This window comes from Primulina eburnea, chromosome 11 (assembly GCF_022965805.1).
Source record: "Primulina eburnea isolate SZY01 chromosome 11, ASM2296580v1, whole genome shotgun sequence".
In the NCBI taxonomy this organism is placed as follows: domain Eukaryota; kingdom Viridiplantae; phylum Streptophyta; class Magnoliopsida; order Lamiales; family Gesneriaceae; genus Primulina; species Primulina eburnea.
In genome coordinates this window covers 7,443,746-7,457,333 of record NC_133111.1, presented here as the reverse complement: position 1 = coordinate 7,457,333, position 13,588 = coordinate 7,443,746, and the positions used below count along the sequence as shown (strand labels likewise).

Here is a 13,588-nt window from a genome sequence, read left to right as displayed (position 1 = left end):
TTTAAGAGAGAGGTTTATTATTATTTGTATTTTGACGCAAAATAAATATTTCATCAAGATTATTAATTTTGAATTTTTCGAATCATAACTAAATCTAAAATTTTTTTTAAAAAAAAAACTAAATTTCCCATTTCGATTTTGATGGGAATTTTCTCATTTTAATTCAAAATTTGTGGCGCTGATTAAGTTTTATTTAGTCATACATAAGATAAATGATCAGATTTCTATTTGATCCACGTGCATTAAGTTGAATGTTTTAGACTTTTTTAATTAACTTTAATAATTTCGATGTTGACTTTGTTTCATGAATTCAATTTAATTGGGGAAAGCTCCTATATATATATTTAAATTCAAATTTATGATCTCCTACTTTTGTAACAAAATGCCAAAATGACATTTGAAAATGTTTTTTTTTAAGGTGCAAGACTCAAAATATCCCAATAATAACACATGGCACACACTTCATATCTCCAAATAATGCATATTGATTTGAAAATTATCACACTTTAGTCCTTCAGGCTGACATATTTTCGAAAAAACCCAAAATAACTCGTGGGAAAAAATATTTTCAGGATTTATTTTAATATTTTAGAATATTTAAAACAAAGAGATTTAATCAATGTTAGATAGCAGGAGAAACTATGAACGAATCAGATTACCAATATATAATATGATTCAAAATACTAGATTCCTACAATTAGTATCGGATTCATCAAGTGAACCATTCACCTCGGAGATTGAAGAGAGGGGGCGGATCAACCTTAAACCTCGAACAGACAACATGTGAGAACCCAATACCCAAGTTGGGCTCAGCCCATTTTACTTTATTATTTAACCCAACCCATTTTATATTTTTGTGTTTCAGTAACCAAAGAGAGAAAAATGTTTCTCACTACCTTGCACCACGTCGTGTTTCTTCCTCTTTCTGCATCAGTCGCATTGTGCCGCCGGCTGCCGGGGTAGTAGCATGGTAGTCTAGCAGTCGGTTTTCCCAAGCTACGCGTTCCGTCTCTGAGCTGAATCGGTAGAAATCAGAGCTCCATCCTTCACATTCGAGCCCCAACAGCTGCGTTTCATTCTTTGTCCGATTTGGTGAGCTTCTAACTTCGAATTTCTTGTTGATGTGGGGTTTATTGAGCAAGGAATCGAAGCCTTTTATATTTCTTCTGTTTTCAACTGATTTCCAGCTATTTTTAGCTCGGTTTCCGGCGTGAGAATAGTGTTTCAGACGACTTTTACAGTGAGCCACATCCGCGAGATCACCGTTCTGCATTTTAGCCTCGATTCTTGAGATATTAAGCTTGAAATATCATATTTTGAATGGGTTTATAGGCTGCCGAGAATTTGATTTTTAACCGCTACGATTTAAATTGTTTTAGTCGGTTGGAATGCAGTATATTGAAATATATAGCGAATTTATATTGTAGGATATATCGTTGGACGAGCTCATCAGAAAGTTCTTAATAAATTACTGTGGTATTGTAAGTTATAGTTGAGGTACGCTCAAACCTATATTATTATGAAGCTTATATTGAAGTGTAAGAATATTTCGTTGATGTTGTTTGCTATTATGTGCCTTGAATGTTTATTCTGATACGCTCATGCAAAAATTGTATTGGCATAACATATTGAGCATTGACTCGATTTGTGTTGATTACTGAATCATCGGAGGGACGAGTTGGTTAGGATTACCCACATTCTCAGATGACCCCTAAGGACGAGCGACTTAGCTACTCGCATTCCCGATGGTACGTGCATAGACGAGCGACGATTTGATGTTGCATTCCTGGCACGGGTGGCCACTGTTACTCTTGATGATGTTATTCGTTTGGACTCCGTTTGGTATCCGTTATTCCATTGTTACCATTCATGCATCACATATCATTGTATTTACTTGGTATTATTATATATCTTTTATATACGTCGTAATTTTACTGTTTTTCGTACTGGAGTCTAACCCCTATTTTCTTTTTATGTTTTGGTTGTTTTTGATGTTATAACAGGTCATTGTAGGCAATATAATACGTCTGGTAGAGTGTCAGTGAGTGGTACCCAGTAGTTAGGTGGTTTGTGTTAGAGTTCTCAGGTATCTATATATTATACTGGTTTGATACATTTTCCAGGAAAATGTCATGTGTAGCTATATGATGATGGTTTTATGTTGTTTTGGATTTTTATTTGTGGTATGTTGTGTCTAGTCCTGACCCGTGCGGCTGTAGGATATTTGTTTGGTTGATTGTGAACTTGATGTTATTTTCGGGCGTATATTGTTGTTGTTGTGTTTTGAAATTTTTGGGATGTCCTGCTTACAGAGAGATCATGTCGAAATTTATGTAGGTCAAAATGAACATTTTAAACTCTTTTTTGCTGTTTACACCAATTAATCCTTGTTGTTTGGTAATTAAATATTAATCAAGATCACGGCCCTCACACAAGAATAAAATTTAAGGTTGGTATTATTAAGTTTATATTTTCCCATTTTAGGGATAGCAGCATAACTGAGAGAAAATAAAAACTAGAGCATTAATCAACTCAGCCACATGTCAAGTTGACATAGCAGGAAAATATACAAAGATGTGGACGAAATCCAATGCCCAACCTAAGGAGGTCCAACCATTATATGAATTTGAGGCTCTTGTCTCGATCTATACCATAGCATTTAGTTTTTCGGAGATATTCGCACTACCAAAATAAATCCAGGAATTTGCTCGTGAAACATGGACGAATAACAACTATTTGTACAGATGAGGTTCTGGAGCTATATTTTTTTATTACAACATTATAACCAATTGGAAAAGGCTTCACACGAGACTTTCCATTTCATCAAGCTTTGGAGGTCAGACATAAATGTTTAGAAATTCATCAATGATCAACCAGTAAACGAAATATCATTTGTTGCTTCACTTACTGAAGATGACATCTCAATCAGAAAATCATGAGGAATATGGGTCTGTCTCAAAGGGATAGACAAAAAAAATCTTTTGTATCACAAGCTATCCGAGAGCAAAGAGATTCGTCGAAAATTCTGTAATATGGATCACATTGGAAGATGTTCAGAAAAGATCTACCCAGAATACCCAAAGCAAATATAGCCAAAATTTGGAAAAGGTTTCAGCCAAGAAGCGACAAATTTTTTTTTTGTAGAGACAAGACCAAGTGGTGAGTCTTGCGACTGTGCGATTTGATGTGAAGAGTAGTCTGTAAAATATGATAGACATATACATTTTAGTCAAAATATATGTATGAAAATTAATTTATTTTATAGAAGCATGATGAGTTTATAAAAGTAAATAAAAATAAATAAAAGGGGTCAAACACTAAAAATAGAAGGATTATTTGTGGACAACTAAAAGATAAGGGACTAAATCAAGAACTGACTGAAAAATGCAGGACCAAATCTGGTATTGTCCCTTTATTAAATAAACACAAATTTTCATCTCATCGATTGCCACCCCTGAGTCCCCTCCACATCTCAAACATTTAAAGCCACGCATTTTTATTTTCTATTTATCTCATTTGTGCTCCATATTTATAATTTATAAGAAGTAAAACTAGTAAATTCAAAGTTCTAAAACATCGGTTTTAAAACTCAAAATTTAAAATTTCGCCAACGTACACTTAATTCCATACCATTTGAAATAGTCTCGACCCACCCTCGATAAACAGAACGTGAAAAAATCACAAATACCATTACATGAAGACAATAATATTCCTTTCGTAATGTTTTTTTTTTTCGTTTTTCGGTTGTCTCAAATATATATAGTTCAGTTTTTACATCTAATAATATTTTTTTTTATTTTTCCAATAGACCATATTAATTAACCTTGAGAAAACATGAAACCAGTTTTTTAAATGAATTAAATGAGAATAAAATAGCTTCTTTTTTTAAAAAAATAAATTTTACTTTTCCAATGCACTTTTTAAATTTTTGTGAAAAACGATAGAGTCGTTGAAAATAAGAGTTGAAATTATTAAATATTGAAAATAAAAGTTGTAAATATTGAAAATTAGTGTGTGATGATGTATATAATGATGTATTTATTTTTGGATTATTTTCAAAGAAATTCTATATATAGGTCTCTCAATTTGTGAAAAAAAACACAATTGAGTAGACAAAATTTTATAAAGCGTGTAATTTAATATATTTTGTAAGTTTGAGATTTTTATTTTTAACAAGATCACTATTTTATGATTTGTAACGATAATTTTTATAATAATCTCATCCGCTACCTAAAAAAAGACACATTAATTTACCCAACAAATGGACCACATATTATTTCATTAAATAATATGTTTTGCAAGAGCATATATATAATTATTGAACAGAAATCCATGATTGAATAATGGCGGCTTCCACTGGGATTCATAAATAAACAAATAAATATCATTTTTAATGCCGCGGCCGCATACCCATTTATTTAAACAAAAACAAAAATTTGTGTGAGACAGTCTCAAAGGTCGTATTTTGTGAGACATATATTTTATTTGGATCATCCATGAGAAAATATTACTTTTTATTATATATATATATATATATATTATATATATATATATTGTATATTTATATATATGCACTGAATTAAAATTGGAAAATAAAATATTTTTATATTCAAAATGGAAAGAATCGTGGAGGAATTAATATTTGTTTTATGAGAAATAATGAGGGATTATTCATGACCAAATTCATTCGTACCTATTGTTTTGTGTTGTTTCATGTACTAATTTTAATTTTTTTTAAAATGAAATATATTTTGAAAATATCATACAATAACAAAAATAAAAAATTGAATGGTATATGATAAGTAAAAATTAAAAAATTGAGGGAGACCACAATATTAATTCCACATTATCCTTTTCTTGATAAACAGACAAAGCTTCGAATCCAAATTTCATAAACTCAGACCGAAATGGAATCGAATATCTATTTGAATACTCTGCACTCTGCTGCTGCTGACATGCATGTCTCCGAGTACCTTCAATATTTAAATATTAAATAAATAAATATATATTATATATTATATTATTAAATTTAAAACACTTAAAATACTGATTTTTGATGTAATGATATGTTTTAATAATTATATAAATTTAATAAAATTTAATTATTTTTTGTGTGTAAATTACTTTAGTTTTCGGTGGGTAGACTCTTCATTCTCAGTACTATCAACTAAGTGGTAGGTTCTATTTTTATTTGGATTTTTTTTTTCATTTATTTTTTTAATTTATATATCAAATGACAGTTTTTAATTATTTTTTATAATTAAATTTTAATTCTCATTTCATGACAACTGCTAATGATTCAAAAAAAAAAATATTATAATACTTAAATAAAAATTGAAAAGCAAATTTGAAAATTGGGCCATGGGTGTTGGATTATTGTCTGTGCCCGTTTGGCGTTTCACAATGATCTCTTCTTCTTGGAGCAGTATTAATCACAAATGAATACTTTTCTTTACCATTTTAATTTCTTCTTTTTTTTTGTTTTTTCAAAAAATAAATACACGAAATATGATGAAAATATGTATTGGTTAGATAGAAAAGTATAGGAATATATATTAGTTGATAAAAACAATAAAACATAAATATTCCAACATAAGATATCCTGAAATCAATTACTTTTGGTTTTGTTTGAGCATATTAAAATAGGCAAAAACTCATGTGAGACGGTTTCACGGGTCGTATTTTGTGAGATAGATATCTTATTTGAGTCATCTATGAAAAATTATTACTTTTTATGCTAAGAGTATTACTCTTTTATTGAGAATATCAGTAGAGTTGATACGTCTCACATATAAAGATTCGTGAAACTGTCTCACAAGAGATCCACTCATTGAAGTAAGAGATTTCAAGACAAATCCATTATTTCAAATCAATTTGATTGTCGAATTTATGTTCTCATGGATTTCAAATACTTTGTTAAATTATGTGATTCATAGAGTAACTGCAATCAAATTTGTCTATTCAAATCAGTCTTTTCCTCCAAGTACAATCTTAGACGATTACTATTATTTCTAAAAAGAATTAAAAATAAAATAAACAAAGAAATGGGTTGTTTTTAAACTTCTCGAGTAACAATCAGTTATTTGTTAAAGTAGTTTACAACCATCAAAGCGAATGTTGCAATTGAGTTGAAGGCGCCACCACATGATCACGGTTGGGGGACATGAATTCTCGTTATCCAATATCTGTATCGCAAAATTAATTAATGAGACAGCATCACCAGAGTTTTTGTGTGTGTTATTTTTAAATTTATTTCATTTGATCATTCTTGTAGTAATCGGATTGTTTGAGGTTATGAAATCTGATGTAAATTTTAATATTGACTGTTTGCTTCAAACAAAATCAAGGAGGCAAATTGCCAACAAAGTCTGGCTATTTCATCTGTTAAGATATTAAAAAATTCAGTATTCAAATATTTGGAGAAAAAGGGAAGTTAGTCCAAATATATATGCATCATTATGCAATTCATCAAATAGAGGAAATATAGGCTGTCATGTTATGTTCGTATTGCGGCAATTTGAGAGTGCTCCTGTTTGGACTGTGCTTGATTGCTTCGAATAGACACACTAAAATTAATATGGGATAATCGAGACCTGGCTTTAGCCCAAATAGTCTCACCCTATTTTCTCTTGTAAGTGACACGAGTTCGAGTCCTCCCTACCCCATAGTTTAGAAAATATATATTTAAAAAAAATTAATATGGGTTAATCAAGTTTACTTTCCGATTTACATCTAAAAATTATTAGAATTAATTAATTAAAAATAGACATTCATTAAATACACGTTGTTCCCGGACATGATAATAATTAGGCCCTAAGCATTTTATAAATATACGACAAATAATATGAACATATTAGAAATTTTTCGTAACATTTTGACCAACAATCTGTGTACCACCAATGAAGATTTGTCATTTGTATCGATTATTGGAAGTTCAAAGAAGTTATAATTTATTTAACTTGATATATATATACTTAGAAATGTTACACAAATGATAAAAGAATAGTGCAGAAGATTTGAACTCACACACAAGAAAATTAAGTGTCGCAGGGTGCTCAAAATCTAGTTGCACATTCCAACGTACCTATACACAATTTGTGTACAATGTTGCACAGCGCAAATCGTGCATCGAGCAGGGCAAAACACTTGGCAAAAAATCAGATTACACTAAAAATCTTAAACATGTATAAATGTATAAAAAATTAAAATATGTATATTGAAAAAATGAATGCTTATACAATTTGGGACCTCGTTAGGGACATACGAGAAACTGAGAATGTGAAATTCTCATCACCATGTAGTTTGCTCGTGTAGTATAATATGACGAAATCAAATTAACAAGACCGTTCAAGGTTTTGAGAAGTACCCTTGTGTCAGAGAAGAAAAATCATAATCTTTTCCCAATTGTGGAGAAGAGGAGGGAATAGAAGACGTAGTCTGTCTGCTTGCTCCGGAGGGCGTATTGCCATTATTCGAAACGTTAGGTCCCGTGATATATGTGCTGTGATAATAAAAAAGTTAGGAATCTTGACAGCATTGCAGAGAATAACACCTGCTATGAGGACTACCATCAACAAACTTGTAAATTCTTAGCAAATTGCAAACTATTATAATTCCATTTTTCGGCACCTAAGGAAGCTGCGTGGCGTAGATAACAAAAATAAAGAAAAATCTTCTAATCTCATGATTGTAGACGAATTTTGTGTGTCTTTCACATCTATCAAAATACTAAAAGAACAGGTTTATTGTTTTTATTTCTGGTACAAGTCTCTGACAAATGTCAAAGGTTGGAGTAAAATTCTTTCTTAGGATGCTGTTTCTTGATTAAAGAAATGAGATGATGAAGCATATCTAACGCCAATCGCAATAATCAGTAAATTATATCAAACAAAATGAAAGAAAAGAAAAGTGTCGGGAGTTTCTCCATTAGCATATAGATCCACATGCCAAGAAGTTCAAAATAACATCAACAACATCAAACACTTAAACATGCATACCTAGACATGACAGAGCAAAAGAGTTCCCAACTGGATGAGTTGCTCCCATGTTCCCAATCTGTCCAAGGAGCAAAATACAAGAAACTAAGAACAAATATTCTTCAGATTTTCTTCAATGAACAGAACTACATAAGGCCTTATTCCACCTGCAAGTATCTCTCTAAATCAACTTTTCCAGACGCAGACATCACCATTCCAGGGAACTGGTAGCCAATGTTTGGCCGACCTTGATTAGACAAGGTGGTGCCATTTGGCCTTTGTTGTGCATTGGCAGGAGACCTTGAAGAGAGTCAAGAGACTGTTGTTGAGCTAGCAAGGAGTGTTGTTGGTGAACAGAAAATGGTGAAACCATATTAGACTGCATATGAGAAAATGGTATTGACTTGGATTCTGAATCATGGGACAAGCAGCAATTGAAGTACAGTCACCATGAAACCTAAAAAAATATTTCGTTTATTTACTCTGGTTAAAAGGTAAAATAGTTACCATTTTTTAGTGGTGGATGGGGTGTGAGGGTGAGGGGACTATATTCAGCAGGCACTCTTTAACTCAAAACATACCTTATCAAAGAGAGACAAAATATCACATTTTGCAACTTTTCCAGGTGTTTCCATGGAAGTTGATGTGATTGAAGGTGAATCTTTGAAAAGATCTCCAATGTCAGAAGTGGATTGGGTCTTAGAATCAACGAGTGTTGCTGGGCAATATTCTCTTTCAATGATGACACATCAGCTGCTGCAATTTCCAAAGGTGACTTTTAGTTTTTAAAATACATTAATGTACATCAAACTAACCTAAATTAATTATCAAAACTAAATGTTTTGAATCTCAAAAAACCAATATCCCTACCATGGAGAAAATTGAAAATGAGATTCATTTAGACACATACATTGAAACCCTGCCAAAGCATCGACATAATCAAACTAACCTAAATTAATTATAAAAACTAAATGTTTTGAATCTCAATAAACCAATATCCCTACCATGGAGAAAAATGAAGATGAGATTCATTTAGACACATACATTGAAACCCTGCCGAAGCATCGACATCACCAGATACTCCAGCATCAGTTTCGCTAGAGCTGTCCATTGAAAGCATATCGAAAAGATCAGTAGCATAATCAACTTTAGGAGGAGCGACTGCCTTGGCAGACTGCTTTGAAGATTCAGAAGGCTCTGTTCTATGAGTAGCTTGTTCAGTCAGTGGAACTGGAGCCACCTATATGCCATCAGGAAAATAACAAACCATGGTCAGAATTTTCATACATCCAAGAGGTATATAGTGTAACATAAACTAGCTTTAATTTTTAGAAATACTGTCTAGAGTTCCCTTGAAACCAACTCAGACTCATCACAATGCAGCGAGATACGCTGTCGTCAACTGTTTCAACAACTAAACATGGCAACAATGGTATCTAGAGCACCATTATTAGTTTTACATAAGCTCGAGGCCGGTGGCACATTGGACTGCCTTAAGCCCAAGCTCGACTTCTTTTGTTTATGATCTTTTTCCACAAGTTCCATTTTGAAAGCAGAATTGTAAGAAACCAAGCTTGCCAATCATGATAATTGGGAAAGAATATGATTGCGTGAATAATATACTAATAGCCACTGCATCACTTGGATGCCTTAAAGAAGTGGCGAAACAATCATGAAGACGTGGAAATCAAGCACAATGCATAAACAACTAAAGTACTAAACATACTTGTTCTGGTCCTTCAGGAGGCACAGGAACACTGATCCCAGTGGCAGAAATATTTCCTTTCGTAGTTGTCACTGGAACATTCTTCATGCCAGAAAATGAGTTCGCAAAGTTGCGGAGATGTCCATGACTGCTTCTATCACCAGGTTTTTGCAACTGAACAGATGCTTTTTCTTCTGTTCTTCTAGAAGGTGACTTTGATGATCTGCCATCCTTGTGTACCCATCTCTTCTCTTCATACCTTGGTTCGAGCATAGAAAAAATTTGAGTTTTACATAGGCATATCACAGTAGTGCATGACAGAAGTCCTTGAATATAAAAAGCACATACTTAGCACGGATGAAATTCTCAATCCCAACTCTATCATAATTTGGTGGTAGCTCTGCCTCCCAGTAGCTGTTAGCCTTCTCGTTTCCCATGACTATACTTATAACAATAGATATTAATTACTAAAGGAAACTATCAAATTAAAATTAACCAAGAACGTCAACACTCAGGAAACTCTTACATTGAATAATTGAACCTGTTCAGGAAGCCATGTGTCAAGTGTGGCTGATCTGACCTACAAAAATATTTGATATCAAACATAAATTCCCAATTAACTATTAATCCACCATTTATTTAAAAAACAGATAGTGTCTAGAAGAGATAATCATGCCAAGGAGGTATAAACATAGGACTGTGAATAAGGAAATATGAGACAGAATAAAAACATTGCCAAAAGACAACAGTTCAGAAAATGAACCCCCAACTTTGGAATTTGAGATAAGAGTAAGTAAAAAAGGTTAAAAATTCTTATTTTATCAATCAGAGGACAACCATTTCATTCACTCACCCAAAGCAAGTCCCTCTTACCAAAATTTCACAGTCAGACACAAAAAGAATCCTGGAAGGCCCATATTCTAATGTTAGAAAGTTATTCACAACCTATATCTTTAAAATTTCAAAAACAAAAAACCTGCATGCTTCATACTGCAATGGCACCATAAGAAACAAACAAAAAAGTCTAGCACAGATCCAAACATTATGAAATCCGTACTGATTAAAGAATCAGCATTCCAGGTGAAGAAAAACAAGATGAATGCCCAAGTAGAACAAGCAAAAGATTGTACAAGATGTCACCTTTGAGATGTGAACTCCAAGGCTTCTGTGGATTCCAGAGCATTGCATGCATATAAAAATGGCCAAGTTCACACTAGCCCATCGAGGACCTCTACATGCAAAAAGAAAAGCAACAAAAAGATAACAATTGCTAACATCTGGAAATATAAAAAACTTTGTAGAAATCAGAAGCCATAAAACATGCACGATGCCAGATCATTCTCTCGTTTTCTCTTAATCTAGCATCATACACTTGATAAAATGATTAGAAATACATACTTGCTTTGGCAATCCGCACACTCCCTGTTCTCTGGTAACTTAAGAAGTCCTTCCAAAACCTGTAAACACAGAAAAGATTATTATAAATCAAATTAGGGCAACATATAGCAGAGCAACCAAGCAAAGTATCAAAATGCTTAATAAAAAGAACACGTGACTGAAACTCAATCAGAAACATCAGAAACCGAGTGCATGGAATTAGCAAAACAAGAGCAGTAAGCACATCCACCACTTTGCTGAACCACCGTCAAATGATACCTGTAACTTTTGTTTCTTACAATTTCAATCAGTGTCTTCACACATCAAACAACTTTTTTTATTAGAGCAGAATAACACATATATGAATCAGATAATCATATAAACATGACAAAACAACCAAAAAATTTCACTCGGCATCTTTGCTCCTTGATAGAAGATGGAGTAGCCATCATCAGAAATTACCATTTACAACTCAGAATTCTTCCACAAAACGAGCGATTTAACATATACAATCAGTGATTACGAAAAAGCACCGCTATTGACAAAATATGCAGCATATCAAGTTAAAAGGCACGTACAATCTTCAATATATCCAAACCAAATCCAGATCTCCTCTCTTTGCCAAACAAACCAAAGCAAAAATGACAATTTATCTGAGAAACTAAATCTCTGACTATCAATCAAACACAAAACAATCACATCACGAGCCTAAATAATCCAATTTTATCGATTTAGCATAATCAACACTAGCATCAACCATCCGAACAAATTATAAATCGCTAATAATCGAAAATCAACAATCATCTCAAAATTAAGATCAAGATAATAATAAAACAAATTAAAAAAAATCCAAATCCAAATCCAATAAAAAAACGAAAACCTTTCTGTGCTTGGCATTGAGCTCTTTGGAAACACCGGCCTTCTCATTCATGGCGAACGCTGATAATACTCTCGAAATCCGTGCAGAGAAGAGAAGATTAGAGAGTTCGACGGCCACAAGTCAGCCTTAATTGAGCATTAGGGAAGAGTGATATTTAATTTGAAGTTGTTATTATTATTAATAATTTACGAAGATGGAATCATCGTGACCCTTCCGTACACACTTACGAATTTTCCGAGTTTAGTGTCCGACACGCAAAATCCAAACAGGAACGGACATCTCCGATATTTTTGAGTTCTCGTTCGACAAATTTTTTAACCTTCGAAACGGTACAAAAATACTATTAGTGAGGGTGTATTCAATTCAGAGTTTTGATGATTTTTAATGATTTTTTAAAATGATAGACTTTTATGGATTTGATAAATTTTTATTGACTTTTATGGAATCTCATAGATTTATAAACAGATTTATGTGGATTTATGTAGACTTTTTTGCAAGATTTTTATACACTTTTGTAGATTTTTTTATAGAATTTTATAAATTTTGTACTTAACTATAATATGTGATTTTTTATTAATTTCTTTGAACCAATAATTAATTGATATATATAACATATTCAATTTGAAATTATTTTTAATATTTATATTAATAAATAAATTTACTTATTTAAAAGTTAAATCGTTTAATCCTTACATGTATATATATGTGGGTTTATATGCATGTTTGTAATTTTTTTTAAAATACATCAATTGATTAACATGTAATCTTATTTTTAAATTGATAATATAAATATAAAAATAATATTATTTATTATTGTATGAATATAATTTTGTATAAAAATATCATAGCTTACATATTAATTAAAAATATGAAAATGAATTTAAAAAATCATTGTTGTTACGAAACTATTCAATTATTAAGAATTAAACAACATTTTTTTGACCATCTTTTATTATTATTGAATATTACATTAATTTGTATAAATCATAAATTAAAAATCATAAAATCAATTCTATAATTCAAAATTTCCCCGTGTTATTAAAATAAAAAATTATTAAATGAACAATCAGCCAAAAAATGAAAATTTGAAAAAGAAAGATGAAAATATATATAGAGATACACTTCGAAAATTTGAGAGAGTAATAGAAATAGATGAAAAGAGAGAAGATATGAAGATATGTGATGTGAAGCGACAGAGAGATAGAGTTAGAAGTTTTAAAAATCCATTCAAATCTTTGGGGTGAACCAAATACAATTTTTTACAATTTGTAGTTGTACATTAGGCTTTAATGTTTGTATGTCAATGAATTCCATGGAGTTATTAAAAGTCCATGGAAAATTTGAATACCTGTAGACTTTTATAGAGTTTATAAAAGTCAATGTTGAATACCACTTGATTTTTTAAAACTCCATGAAAGTCTATTTTGAATACCACAAGACTTCTATAGAGTATGCAAAAGTCTTGATTGAATACCCCTAGATTTTTAAAATGTACAAAAGTCATTAAAAGTCAATAAATTTCTCACGTTGAATACACCCCTCTTAATCTATCTCGAAAATAATATTAATAATAATAATTTCAGATCATCCGTCCCATTAAAAAATTTTGAACAAAGATGTGAATTTGATCTACATAGATTCGTGTTAGTT

At 31.7% G+C, this 13,588-nt stretch overlaps 1 pseudogene; it reads right to left on the bottom strand.

The window, feature by feature from the left end:
* Positions 1 to 7,028: 7,028 nt before the first annotated feature.
* LOC140805345 (ADP-ribosylation factor GTPase-activating protein AGD5-like) lies at positions 7,029 to 12,197 on the bottom strand (annotated as a pseudogene).
* Positions 12,198 to 13,588: the final 1,391 nt, after the last annotated feature.